Source organism: Gadus morhua, chromosome 23 (assembly GCF_902167405.1).
Source record: "Gadus morhua chromosome 23, gadMor3.0, whole genome shotgun sequence".
Classification (NCBI taxonomy): domain Eukaryota; kingdom Metazoa; phylum Chordata; class Actinopteri; order Gadiformes; family Gadidae; genus Gadus; species Gadus morhua.
In genome coordinates this window covers 3770485-3785477 of record NC_044070.1, presented here as the reverse complement: position 1 = coordinate 3785477, position 14993 = coordinate 3770485, and positions in this window count along the sequence as shown.

Below are 14993 nucleotides of genomic sequence, written 5' to 3'. Positions count from 1 at the left end.
CCTATCACTTATTGAGTTAATGTAAGGACAGGGAAACAAGAGTGTCTCGCACGTTTTTTTGTTTTAAATGTTCAATACAGAAAGAGATGATTTAATCAGGACTTCACGTGATGGTACTGATGGTATTGGCGTTGCTGGAAAGCTGCTTGCTGGGCCTTCATTGGATCATGAAACAGTTTTTTCCCTGAGCCAATCAGCTAAACAGGTTGCATGGTAATGGCAATGCATCACTGTGGGGGCGGAACCAAGGATTTGGACTCTAAAGGTATAGGCTACTCAGTTGAAGAGACAAGGTTGGGCTTTATGGAGGGGCTGGATGGATCAGTAAATAAGGGGTCACATTTGGGCCACAAATGCACGCCTGCATGTATATGGAACAACCAGCCCCCATTATTCATGCATTAAGATGAAATGCACAGTCACACAGCACAGGTTCATATGCATGAATTAAAATCCGGACCCACCTATTCACACATACACACACAAACACACAGACACACGCACACACAAACACACAATGGGCCCTATTTTAACGGTCTGAAACGCAAGTGAGAAGCGCCAAGCGCAAGTAGCTTTGTGGGCGGTTCTATGGCGATGTCGCTATTTTACCTGCGCAAAAATGACTTGCGTACTTTTGAGTTTATGGCCAAATAATATGGCCTAATTCACACATGGAATAAGGTTTTCTTCCACAACTTCAGAGATACTGAGTCCGCAAATACATTTCCGCAAAGAAAACTTAACACACATATGATATGCGGTAACTGTGGTTCTATTTAGTGATATACGCAATACATTATAAACATTGTTTCTTATCAGTATTGTATGCATTATCGTTATCGACTTGTGTTCCTAATATGCATGTGTCCCCCCGTTAATATACATTGCCATGGACTGTATTATGCGTTACGTGTTTAGTTTGCGTGTGTTTAAGCCAACCTGGTCTCACAGGAATCCGTGAAATGACTACGGTCGGACGCTTAACTCGTAATCCGTGGACACATCACGGAAACACGCCGATTTCCGTGATGTGGCCACAGAATTCGCTCCAATGCAAGTTAATGACGCTGATGTTCCGTGGCTCACACACGGATTCCCGTCATTTCACGGATTCCTGTGAGACCATGTTGGTTTATGCAGATGGACGCACACACGCTATTGGGGGATACTTAGGTGGTCTTATCTAAGCTTGGCTCAAGTGGTAAACATAATGATGTTACCCACTAAACAAGTCATGAAATGACACTTCTTTCAAACAAATACGACCAAAGGAAATAAACAGTCGGACCAGGACGGATGGTGTAGACTTCAAACAAATGTTTATTTTTATTTATCTATTTTTTGGTAAATCCTCCCCTTTACTGGAAAAGTCAATAGTGTTGCACATCGATACAGCCATTTCCACCGGTCTGCAGCTTTCATTACCGAGAGAATGGCACCTAATTATCTCAGGTTGATAATATTGACAAGACGCTTGTGCGGAATGATGATCCGGACACATGAGCTCAGTGAAATCAGACACCGCTGCGTGTTTCACGCCAGCCGACCGGTGCCGCCGTGCATTCCAATCTCTGAAAATGATCTTACCATGCAAAGTCCAGCGGTTGCTATAAATATCAGTTTCCTGTTGGCTTTATTTGACTGCATCCGAAGAGTTGAGGGCACTTGATCAGCGGCCTCATCATTTACACTGACTAACAATGACATAGACATGTAGGGAAAGAATTAATTTGTGTATACAAATATATATACATACATTATGTAGACACTGACTAACAATGACATAGACATACATGGAAATAACATGTATCTATATACATATATATATACATACATAATATAGAAGTTTTTTAAATCCATCTAAAAGTCCTATATAATGAATCCAAACAGGGAGTGTTGGTTGGGAGGGTGGAGCCGGGAGACCCTTGAGGGTGAAAGAATCTCCTCCTTATAACCTCTGTAATGAGATGGTAAGCAATGCACACACCTTGATGACCGAGAATCCTACATCATTATCCCCTCATACCTCCAGCTCTAATCTGTTTTCAGTATGGCCTTTCCAGGGTCCTGACTCCTAGGGTCGTTTGTTAGGGAAGTGCCAGGAGCCCTGTGAAGAATGTTTCGAATAGGGACTCAAGGGCGATATGGCTTTATGCAGAAGTACCTTATCTCACCCAACATGAAGGAATGCGGCAAGACAGAGACATTTAAAGCATGGATGCATTGTTTCATAAGACAAACATAGAGAAATGAATTGTCTGGTATTACTGCAACCAGGCGTTGAATCCCAGTTTGGGAGGTGTACAGTGGGATATGAATGTTTCATGATGTCTCACTTCACCAGGGGATTTATTCGTCGATGTTGAGTCAAATCTGACAAAAAGTTGATATCTTATCAACCCATTCACATGCCTGTCGCTCTTAAGTACCCCAAAAAATGTGATATGTATAGACATCTGTTCAAAACTGCTGCTAGACATCCTCAAACTTTACGAAAGTGTGAATTCAGAACTCGTGTTTTTTTTCATGAATTCTTTTTTTCAAAAAATGATTCAACTTCATTTCAAATGAATACATTTCAGATTTGATTGAGTGAAATGATATAACACTTGCCCTGGATACTATACAACCGTCAAGGAAATAGGTTGACAGCTGGCATGGTGGATACTTTTTTCAGACTTACACAAAAGTATTTGCCCTGTGGTGCATAGCACCATGATTGTGTTAAAGTATGTATGGAAGCATTTGAAAGACCCCTGTGTTTGCACTGTGAAATTGCCTTCTTCTTTCTGTTGAGGAGCAGTTCTGACAGTTATTCCTATTTTTCTTTAAGAAGAAAGGGTTGACTTTGAGAATCTAGTCAGTTTATGATGTGCTGTGGAATTCAATATTATCTACATGAATTGCATTCAATAGAACTCTCACGTTTTCCCGATGTTGCTGCAGCAGACATGCATGTTTGATTTGCAAAGACAGGCAATCAGAAGTTTGCCATCGTAGCCAGAGTTCTGCTAGGGGTCGTTGGAGCACAAACATTGTTCTTCAATGAACATTAAATCAACGCCACTCAGTCCACGCCACGGTCCTTTCTCTGCAAACCCTCTTGTCACAGTCAGGGCTCCATTCACCTGGCCCAGATGGATATGGATTTCTGGAGGAACACAAATCCTGTGGGGGCTCTTGCATATGAAGGCTGGCCAAGGTTCACGCATGATTAAAGTGAACAGGACAAGCACATCTCTCTCTTCCACCATGATTACTGGCATTAACTGGAATACTGCTAGCACACACACACACACACACACACACACACACACACACACACACACACACACACACACACACACACACACACACACACACACACACACACACACACACGCACACACACACACACATCACTCACACAAATAATGCATCTGATCTAGTCCAAGTGAGTAGCTTCATCGTGGGAATGCAGAGCACCTCATTTTGCAAACTATCAAACACAACATTGGCTAATTGGAGTGTTTGATAAAGCTGAACGACTAATGAAGACACAGAGTGACTATTGATGCATGCGGTACAGAACTGATGTGAATTCTAATATTCTTATAATGATACTTCTTGCTGACTGTCTTTTTTTGAGCCACTATTTCAGCAAAGCAAGTGTGTGTGTGTCCATCCTGCCCATATATCCCCCACTCCCTGGCCCATTGTTGTGTCGCTCTCAGCACCCAATAGTGACACCAGGTGGTGTCTGTGGGTCACAGGGGGAGACGATTGACGTAAGAGAGACAGAGACAAAAGGAGAGAGAGAGAAAACCTTCAAAGGTTTTATTCCAACCTTTCCCCCGGTCACAGGGCATGACCCATTCTTTAATGTGATACTGTAATGCTGTAATAGACATGCTGAAAATGAGCGGAAATATACCATCAACATTACCAAATACCATTGCACTGTAAAATGTCTAAATAATAACAAAAATTATGTCATGAAATTATATTGATGATGAAAGAGAAGATGTCTTACAATGGAATGAAGCTGCATTTGGTAATCTTACTGTGTAGCCCTAGATTTTAGTTATGGACAGGAGTTTCTTTTGGTTACCAATAAGAAATTTGTAACTGACGAAAACACGTTTTACCTGCACAAACTTCAATCTTTTATCTTTATACATTCATTTTAGCTCAGGATAAATACATTTTGAATAAAATGTTTACACAAAAAAGAATTACACAGGGGACGATTATTGAGTAGGATCTTTAGGTACAACTGTGGATTATTTCATTATGAATCCCTTTCTATCGCTGCATGCTTTTCTGTCTCCCTGCCTATTTTATGACCAGTTGAACTGTATGCTTTCAAGATTTTTTAACCATTGCAAGAACTTCAACATTGATACACTTAATAACTGAACCTACACACCTTTACCTTCCTTTAAAATGTTGTTTTGTATTTGTATGTGTTAGAGTATCGATGTAAAGGAACGGAAGGTAAGCTCCATGGCAGCATGTGGCATTCTCGGAAGCAGAAATAAAAAAAAAACTCACTAACCCCCCCAAAGTCACAAAGACGGACTGCATCTTAGAGAGTACGTGTCAACATGTGTCAACATGTAAGTAGTCTGGGGCTGAACCTACTGCACTATTTACACAGCATTTAATGAATTATGTGTGCTTTTAGTGCTGGCTGATGGTGACCTCATCTGCATGACCCTGATGACCTGTGGTTGCCAGGGGTGATGATGATCTCAGGGGCCAAGGGTCTAGGGCCCTTGGTCAAGTTCAAAGAAAGCATTTTGTTAGAGCTTGTGTAGTACGTTTTCATCTCTGCAATTAAATATCCAAATCATTTGTTTTAAATAAAAGAATAATGCAAATGTAAATATTACAAGCTATGTTTATTTATCAGTAAAGTTTCCCCTTTTCTCATTGTAAATTGGGCTTGTTTGTGAATTCATTTATTTTACACAAATAATGTATTTTTTCATCTCTAAATGTAATCCTTTAATGTAAAATATCTTAGAATACAAGTTGGCTTTATGGTCTAATTGTCACCATTTTATATTCAATTTAATTTAATTTAATTTACTCAATATTGTGTTAAAAAAAAAAAATCCAACAAATTCTGGGGCCAAGCTTATTTAATGCTTTTTGACTTTCATCAACCATGCATGGACTAATATTTAAGAAAACGGTGTATGTCCAATTGCCATTTCATATCAGGAAGGTAAATTCCAGTGGCCTCTTTGAACTAATAGTCATGTGGGCACAGATATTAAACTTATTTGCTGAAATGTAGTCGGGGAGGAAGGGTGTGTGTGTGTGTGTGTGTGTGTGTGTGTGTGTGTGTGTGTGTGTGTGTGTGTGTGTGTGTGTGTGTGTGTGTGTGTGTGTGTGTGTGTGTGTCAGGGGTTGGATGAGGCAATGGAAACCTGAGTAGGCTATGAGATAACTCTGTGCCCCCCCCCCCCCCCCCCCCCCTGACATGCAGTGATCCATCAGCAGGCTGCAGGGTGATGATGACGGAACTCAGGAAGCGGACAATGCGCTCCACTCAATGGAGCAGGGTTGCGTCTCGTGTCCTTGATGGGCCGTTTTAATTAAACTGGAAATCAGTCGACGGCTGCTTCCCGCCCAGGCTCATCAATAAGAAAGGGGAGATTACAATAAGTCTTAATATTGTGCACTTCCTTATAAGCCTAACTAAAACACAAGCTGTCCTTGAAATGGGAAACATGTAACAGTGTGACTAGAATTCTTACCAATGCACAGATATTTAACTTCCATGAAAAATGTCCTAAACAATAATGATCAAAGCAACTATAACACAGCAAATATAATATTTATAATAAAACAATTGGAAAATTTAGAGACGATATTAAATAATTATATGGCTGACTGTGTGACCACTTTATTTAAGCTACGGCAGCCTGTCAAGCAACATCTCACTCCTTTATAGTCAAAGAACAAACTGGAACAGCAGGTTCTCACTTCAATCCCAGCCAACCGTCGCATCATCCTAAATGCTACGCGGTTTGCTTTCTCTTTGCGTCTCTCTAAGTTTTACACAGATGCTATACAAGTTGTTTCATGGGGAAGTATATCTTATCCAGTTATTCAGATTCACCCATGCTTTTCTCTGAACTCCAAACAGAATAGTTATGCCGTGATTACATAGGTAATGATTGGCACTCTAAATAACATCACGTCTTTCTGGAGAACATCTCGCAAGGGCGTGGATTAGCATAAAAAAAAAAAACAGCCATCCGTGCCGCAATGTCACAGCTGCTCTCCCCAGGAGCTCTCTCAGGGAATGTCTCCCAGTGATTTGGTGCAATCAGAGAAAACGTTCTGTTTTGACGATAACATTTGCAGAAAGTCCCAAAAGGAGTGGTTGTGTGTGTCGGGGGTTTGGGTGTCGCTGACTAGCTACATGTCGGAGAGTGAATGGCCGGCAAGCAAAGATTGTCTGACAAGCTAAGCTCTGGCAATGCAAACTTTTGTACTGTGTGGGTGTGTATGCATGCGTGTACGTATGCAGTTGTATCACAACTTCAACAGCTTCAACTTGTGCCCTCTAGCTTACATGGGTACCAGCCCTGAAGTCCCTTCCCACATTTGTGGTTGACAGCTTCACCCCTCACTTTTGGCATTTGTAATTTAAGCAAAGGGAAGCAGGTGTCAATCACCGCACCAGGCGCCTGACTTTTCAGACCAGGCGTTCCATTACTGGGCCTCCAAATGGCACTCACAGGAGGAAGGAAACGGCAATGAAATGGCAATCTCTAAAGTCAAATTATGTCCAGGTATGTGCAATTCAACTCACCCATTGAAAATAGAAGGCATAGGTAAACATTGTTAAATAAAACTTCCAAGTTGCCGCTCCTGCTAAAAGAGCTATTCACAAAGACGGAATCTTGAACCAGATTACCTGCCAATATATATTCCGACATGTGGAGAGGATTCCTTTTTATTGTGATCACGCAGAGTCTGACAGAAAGAGAAAACATCTAGAAAATAGAAAGATGGATAAGTTAAGTGCTCATGGACAATCAGTCAACTGAAACTGCTAGTATGCAACTTGAGGTGTGTGTAAATCATGCATCATCTAATCATATTGCAGGTTTATAATTATTATTATCATTGTAAATTATTATAGTGTATTATTATAGTGTATTCAATTATTATAACACTACTTTACATTATTTTATTAGTGTATTAAATGATTGATACGCAAAGGAAAGTAAATCTGTCAAACTCAGTGCCCTAGCTAGGTAATTGCCTGCATCAATGCAAAAAAACAAAACAAAGATTCAGTGTTTACAAGCCACTGCACATTCTCACAGACAGAGACTGAGAAACCCCCCCTTCTGACAAACATATGCAGGACACAATCATTGGAGATTTTGCCTATATTTGACCAAGAAGTGTATGTTTTTTTATTGTGTGTGTGTGTGTGTGTGTGTGTGTGTGTGTGTGTGTGTGTGTAGGCATACATGGTTTACAAGACCAATTTTCAGGGTTACTCACCAGCATTACGAGACCAATCGGGTTAAGAGACCAATTTTGATGGTCTCGTAAACCTAAAACTTTGTATTGTTATAATTATTGAATATTAATTGTTTAAGTCATTTTGAATATATGTGTGATTACATATTTGCTAGTGTTATGAGTTAATATAGTTGTTATACTGTTATGGCCCACCCCCTGCCTTTCTGACGTTCACACATATTGGTCTCACAAACCAGGACGTGTTTGTGAGACCATGCCGTGTGTGTCGGACAGCGCCACCACAGGCTGCAAGTGACATTGCATTTTACACACAATCCCGCGAAAACATACACAATTTCCCGCGAAAATATACGCAACGCGGGTACTGCAGTGGGCTTGCAGTGCGGACCAGCCGGACTAGCGAGCGGGATGAACTTGGAAAAGTAAGACTGCTTTTTGTACTTATTATTTATTGTTATCTATTCTTCTTCTTATTGCTGCTCTTCTATCTTATCTTATCTTATCTTATCTTATCTTATCTTGTCTTATCTTGTCTTGTCTTGTCTTGTCTTGTCTTGTCTTGTCTTGTCTTGTCTTGTCTTGTCTTATCTTATTTTATCTTATTGCCAGCATGAATTAAGGTTCATGCTGGTTGCTAACTAACAGGTTAGGCCTACTCTAAAACCTTAGGGAGATATCTGATAACTACACACACTGTTAATATATTTATTATGTTTGTCGTCGTTTAGCGATGAAGAGAGTGACGCTGTTATGTCGATATCAGGAATTGCCCTGCTTAGAAACATATTTGGCGCCCTTGCAGCCTCTTTGTGTGTCTTTGTGTGACTGTCTGTGAACGTGGATTTTTGACCGTCAAAGGAAAATAACAAGCGTTAACATGATTGAGACGGAAATATCGCTTCAAATCCTGTCTGTGTTTTTAAGCCGTTTAACAAGATGATCTTGAACCCAACGTTTGACTTCCAGTAGTTCCCTCCCCTGGCCTGAAAACACTCCGCTGTGAAGCTAGGTTTGTGGGAGAGGGTTAATTTGCTTTGTTTTAAAACAAACGCAGCACCTTTTTGTGAGAATTCCCGTTGTTGGCATCACGACTGTTACAGCCGGACCAGAGCTCGTGTAAACGGCTCTTTACTAGCGATAGGCTGCACTTTTATTCGATGGGTAGGTTGTGTTGTTTGCATAAAATATTGTTGCTCTATAATCCCGAATTATCGTTTATGAGCTTTGTACAGATTTTAGACCAGGTCTGGCTGATTCGATAGATGTATAACATCCCTATTATTTTTTATTAGTGCATTGATGAACATTGTATTCTGTTTTTATCGCTAAAAGCGACCAATTTCTAAAACAACAGACTCAGTCAGAGCAGTAATTTCATTGATTACATTTTCGTGTCGCAATATATAAGCACATGGCTAATTTCAATATTCAAATGAGCCATTTGTTGATGGGCCGCGGCAGTTGCTACCACCAGGCTGTCAATCAAGCTCTCAGCGACAGAGAACTTATGTTAGCCTTTATCTATCCAGATAAAAACATTAAGAACAGTTTCTGTATGATGTTTATTAGACCCCTGTAATCTGAATTGGAAGGGCACGTTGTCATGAGCTGTATCTTGTATATTTAGCTATGTGGTATGCATCTATATGTAATCTGGTGGCAGAACATTAACATTTAAAACTGGATCATATCAAACAAATATCTGCTTGCGTGTCCCTGTGTATGAAAAGTGTGCTCCTTTTTGATGTGAAGGAAATGGCCGCCCTAGGAATAACTGAAGATGACACATATAGATGAAGATTTAAAGAATATATAGATCACAGACATGCGGCATGTTTGTAATCTCACAATATGATCCAGTAACGTGTTTGGTGATTAGCATTTAGAAAGGCGTTGAGGTTAAAATACAGTAAATTAAAAATGTTACATAATTATTTGGATATTGGCTCAAAAGCAATCAGTGACTTTATTTCAGCTAACTTTAACAAACACTCACATTCCACCCATAATTAAATGTGCACTGTCAGCATAAACATGCATTAATGGGGGTCCTTTTTTGGGTCCTTTTTTTTAATTTACCCATTGCTATGGTGAATCCCTGTATCTGAGCGTGAACTCAGAGTTCAGGGTTAGACTCAGAGTTTATTGAATCTCCTGTCTGTTATATCCCTCAGGTCTAAGATTGAAGCAAATGTCAACATTGTACAACTGAATCCCTTTTAGTAAGTTCAGCCCTTTTTAGTAATTGTACCATTGAGAAGGTGGACAATACATCTGTTATATCAACTAAACTTCCAATTTCAGTTCAGTTCACCTTTAAGCTGTGTTGGTGACTAACATAATATCTTTTTAGGCCACAGCTAAAATGAGTTCTGATAATGCTATATATTTGTAAGGACTAACTTGACACGATATTTTGCAGTGAGGCGAGGCAGAATAGACCCGATTTGTGCAGCACAACATCAAGTGAGGCAGAAGAAGGACAGCGCGTTGTGTGTCTCGAAATACATCAGCCCCATCAAAGGTACGTTTTTACTTTAAACCCTGTGTGTATTGCGTACTGTAAGTGCTTGATTTGAGATTTGATCATGTCTGATGTCTTGTCTATCAAAGCCCCCAAATCACAATAGCATGAGCATTTTTAGGTACGTTTTAGTAGTTTTTGGTCAATTGTGGTCAGATTTTGTGTCTCCCACAATCTTGCTCAAAGTGGTTTGTCAGTACACTGTGTCAGAATAGATTCAAACACAGGAAGTGCTTTAAAATGGCCTGAAACAATGCTAAATACTGCTTCTGTATATGACTAGGATTCAGTATGGCTTGTGTGTTTTTTGTGTTTGCATGATCATGGTTTGCGAGGCCAGTGTTTGGCATATGAGGACAACAGTGAAACAATGTAACCAATTCTTTAGTACAAAGACTTGTGTGTGTTTGTGTGTGGCCCAGTGATGGTTTATAAGGACAGAGTTAGGCATACAAGGTCATACAGTAAAATGCAGTATGTCACATCAGTTTTGCATGACTTTAAATATTGCCTTGCTGATTTTATGGGGCACGATATATCAGTACATAGAGAGTTCTACCGTCTGTCAGAGCCTACCATACAGAGTGCAAGAACTTCCAAGTTGCTCCTTGCACTGGAAAAGGGAAAGATGCATGAGCTTAAAGGAAAATCTCTTGATGAAATTGAAGGTATTTTAATTCTCATGGTCTTTTTGTAAAATGTAGACTTAAAGGGGTTATAGTATGTATTTAAAGAAATCGTGGTTTTATGGGATCTTCATGACATGATGTAACCTTTTTTGTTTTATAACCAAATTAAAGCACTTTCCCATTATTCGTCCAGATTTCACAGATGATGATGACGATGAGAGTGAGCAGGAACAAACCACTGACAACAAAGCAGTGGAAGATTGTCCTCGTGAACTGAACGGTATGTATTTTGAATGTGATCTAGCATGTTGGTACACATAGTACAAACTACATACTACTGGAAACTAGCTCTAGACACTCCATTGATTAATTTATTACCCATTCCATCATCAGCAAATGTCTTGAAGTGTCAAGGCAGAATCATATACAACCAGTGTTGTGTAAAGAAAGTAATTAGTTATAGTTACAAATTACTCCTCCCAAAAAGTAATTGCGTTAGTAACTCGGTTACCGCATTGTAAAATGTGACGTTATTTTTTTCTTCAGACAGAGGCTGATCCCTAGAGTTCAATGTAAAATGTACAGTATAATAAAAGTAATGACGTTTTGGAACATTGATGCCAATAAATCTATTTTAGCAGAAACCAAGAATAAACGATGAACAGTGGAAATGGCCATAACATATCTTCTTTGAAGGCTGCAGATAAATGTGAAACAGAAATCTAAAGACACATTTTTGACTGAAAATAGAACCCTGAAACCTTTCTTGGATCAGGATATGAGCTTTCAATACAATTTAACCTGTCTGATCTATTTCTGCTTTCATTGAGCGAACTGATGTTGGAAATTAGTGTTATTGAAATTGCTCAATAATATTTACAAAATAATCAACTGTAAATAATGTTCAATATATTGCATTACAAAATTGAACAACAGATACTATTTATTAAAATGCATCTACTATGCTCTCCTGTTACACATTTTTTACCATCATTTCAAATTTTCATCTAATAATTTCACTTTTTTTATTACGCTTGTTTTCATCAACTGTTATTTATTTATTTATTGATAGGAAGTGGTGTGTTTGCATTGGAGCCAATTCGTAAAGGCTCCCAAATCACAATAAGCTTTTATCTTATTAATTAGCTTTTTTTTAGTTATTGGTCAGTTTTAGGCCATTTTTAGGTCAGTTTCAGTAGTGTTTGGTCAATTGTGGTCAGATTTTGTGTCCCCCACAATCTTGCCCAAAGATATTTGTCAGTACGCTGTGTCAGAGTAGATCCAAACACAGGAAGTGCTTTACAGTGACATGAAACAATGCTAAATACTGCTTCTGTATGTGACTAGGATTCAGTATGGCTTGTGTGTTTTTTGTGTTTGCATGATCATGGTTTGCGAGGCCAGTGTTTGGCATATGAGGACAACAGTGAAACAATGTAACCAATTCTTTAGTACAAAGACTTGTGTGTGTTTGTGTGTGGCCCAGTGATGGTTTATAAGGACAGAGTTAGGCATACAAGGTCATACAGTAAAATGCAGTATGTCACATCAGTTTTGCATGACTTTAAATATTGCCTTGCTGATTTTATGGGGCACGATATATATCAGTACATAGAGAGTTCTACCGTCTGTCAGAGCCTACCATACAGAGTGCAAGAATTTCCAAGTTGCTCCTTGCACTGGAAAAGCGAAAGATGCATGAGCTTAAAGGAAAATCTCTTGATGAAATTGAAGGTATTTTAATTCTCATCTTCTTTTTGTAAAATGTAGACTTAAAGGGGTTATAGTATGTATTTAAAGAAATCGTGGTTTTATGGGATCTTCATGACATGATGTAACCTTTTTTGTTTTATAACCAAATTAAAGCACTTTCCCATTATTCGTCCAGATTTCACAGATGATGATGACGATGAGAGTGAGCAGGAACAAACCACTGACAACAAAGCAGTGGAAGATTGTCCTCGTGAACTGAACGGTATGTATTTTGAATGTGATCTAGCATGTTGGTACACATAGTACAAACTACATACTACTGGAAACTAGCTCTAGACACTCCATTGATTAATTTATTACCCATTCCATCATCAGCAAATGTCTTGAAGTGTCAAGGCAGAATCATATACAACCAGTGTTGTGTAAAGAAAGTAATTAGTTATAGTTACAAATTACTCCTCCCAAAAAGTAATTGCGTTAGTAACTCGGTTACCGCATTGTAAAATGTGACGTTATTTTTTTCTTCAGACAGAGGCTGATCCCTAGAGTTCAATGTAAAATGTACAGTATAATAAAAGTAATGACGTTTTGGAACATTGATGCCAATAAATCTATTTTAGCAGAAACCAAGAATAAACGATGAACAGTGGAAATGGCCATAACATATCTTCTTTGAAGGCTGCAGATAAATGTGAAACAGAAATCTAAAGACACATTTTTGACTGAAAATAGAACCCTGAAACTTTTCTTGGATCAGGATATGAGCTTTCAATACAATTTAACCTGTCTGATCTATTTCTGCTTTCATTGAGCGAACTGATGTTGGAAATTAGTGTTATTGAAATTGCTCAATAATATTTACAAAATAATCAACTGTAAATAATGTTCAATATATTGCATTACAAAATTGAACAACAGATACTATTTATTAAAATGCATCTACTATGCTCTCCTGTTACACATTTTTCAGACATGTACACTCCTGAAGGTGACAGACTCCTTCCTGTACTTAAGGGTACGATCAAGTTGAATTTTAATACATATCAAGTTTATAATTTCCAGTGCATAACCTTCGGCAGTTTCTAGGCCTATAGAGAAAGGTCATCATCAAATGAAGTTAGCCATACTAACAAACAATTATGTCATCTTGTTTGTTTTCAGTCCCTAAAGCCAATACACGAAGACAATGGACAAAAGCAGAAGAAAATGCTGTGATGAGACACTTCAAGTCTCATGTAATTAAAGGCAATTTGGCGTCCAAGCAGGAGTGTTCCCTCTGCAAAGAATGTGAGCCAGCACTAAAAAAAAGAACGATCCAAAATATCAGGTACTTTGTTAGAAATAAGTGGCTGACGTTTAAGCGCCGCCGCCAACCAAATTGAGTAACTATATCTACCTAGCCAGCGTTGTTCAACTTGTTCAGTTCTTGATTGTTATCATATATTATTACGTTTAGTGTTTTTAATGTTTAACGTTTTTTTTAAATATATATATGTTCGATGTTGCACGTTACCCCGATGGAATAAATTTATTGAGATTTAAATATTTTATTGTGATAGTTAATGTTCTTTAGAATAGTTACATCAATATGTAATGCTGCACAAAAAATTGAAGGCTTTAAATAGACCCTGTGATTGGTATCGGATATCGGCCCAAAACATCCACCTCTAACGTCCACCACATTTTTATGGGTGAGTAAGGCTCCAACACCAACAACTGCTGCATTTGAACTCCATTGTTTGTGTTGTCTTTTTAGAATATATCTATGGTGTCATACAACAGCTTGTGTTTGTTACTCTTCCTCAACATGCCAAACATGGAAGTAGTAGAAAACAATAGATGACGCGCAGACAACTCAGTTCGTTTTCCTTTTCTTTTCTTAATTTCTTTTGTTAATTCAGAAGGAGGTTCAGTCTCAAATTCATAACCTTAACAAATCATAAAGGAAAAATACTAATACTGCATTATCAGCTTCCATAAACAATCAGAAGAAATAAACAATCCATTCAAGAAGCACAATTACTATTACTTTACGTGCTGTTAGAGATTTTAATCATGCAGCCCCATATGTCAGTGGAGAGAGTAGACGGGAGTCCAGGATGTCTTGCGTTGAAAAGGTTTATTTACTTGATCCAGGAGACGTGACTGAATGATCAGTACACGTTATGTTCTGATGCTCCTTTCATTATTTTTCATTCATTCGGAAGTGTCTGGCCTCTGGGGAAACCACCACACAGATAATGTCATAAGTTTGAGCCATGCCCAAATATGGACAGATCCAACACATCTACAATATACAGAATTGAGTCTACTCAGGACCTTTGTTCTCCATCCAACATAATATCAAACCTCTCACTCCAGTTACCTCAACCTACCATGCGATACTAAAAACTTGCAGTTTTGTATGTATTCTTTGTACTGACACTATAGCAGCAACCAAAGCTTGCAGTTTTGGTTGATCGCTGCTCAGCATCCAGAGCAGGCTGGCAGTAGGCAGGCAGAAGGCTCCCCTGCCAGGGGGACAACAGCAGAGAGCATCGGATGCAGGGATCAGATTGCTTTGACTTGTAAACTATGCTAAACTTGCTACTAACTTATTATTTTTTTCCTCGGTTGATACGTGGCGTGTG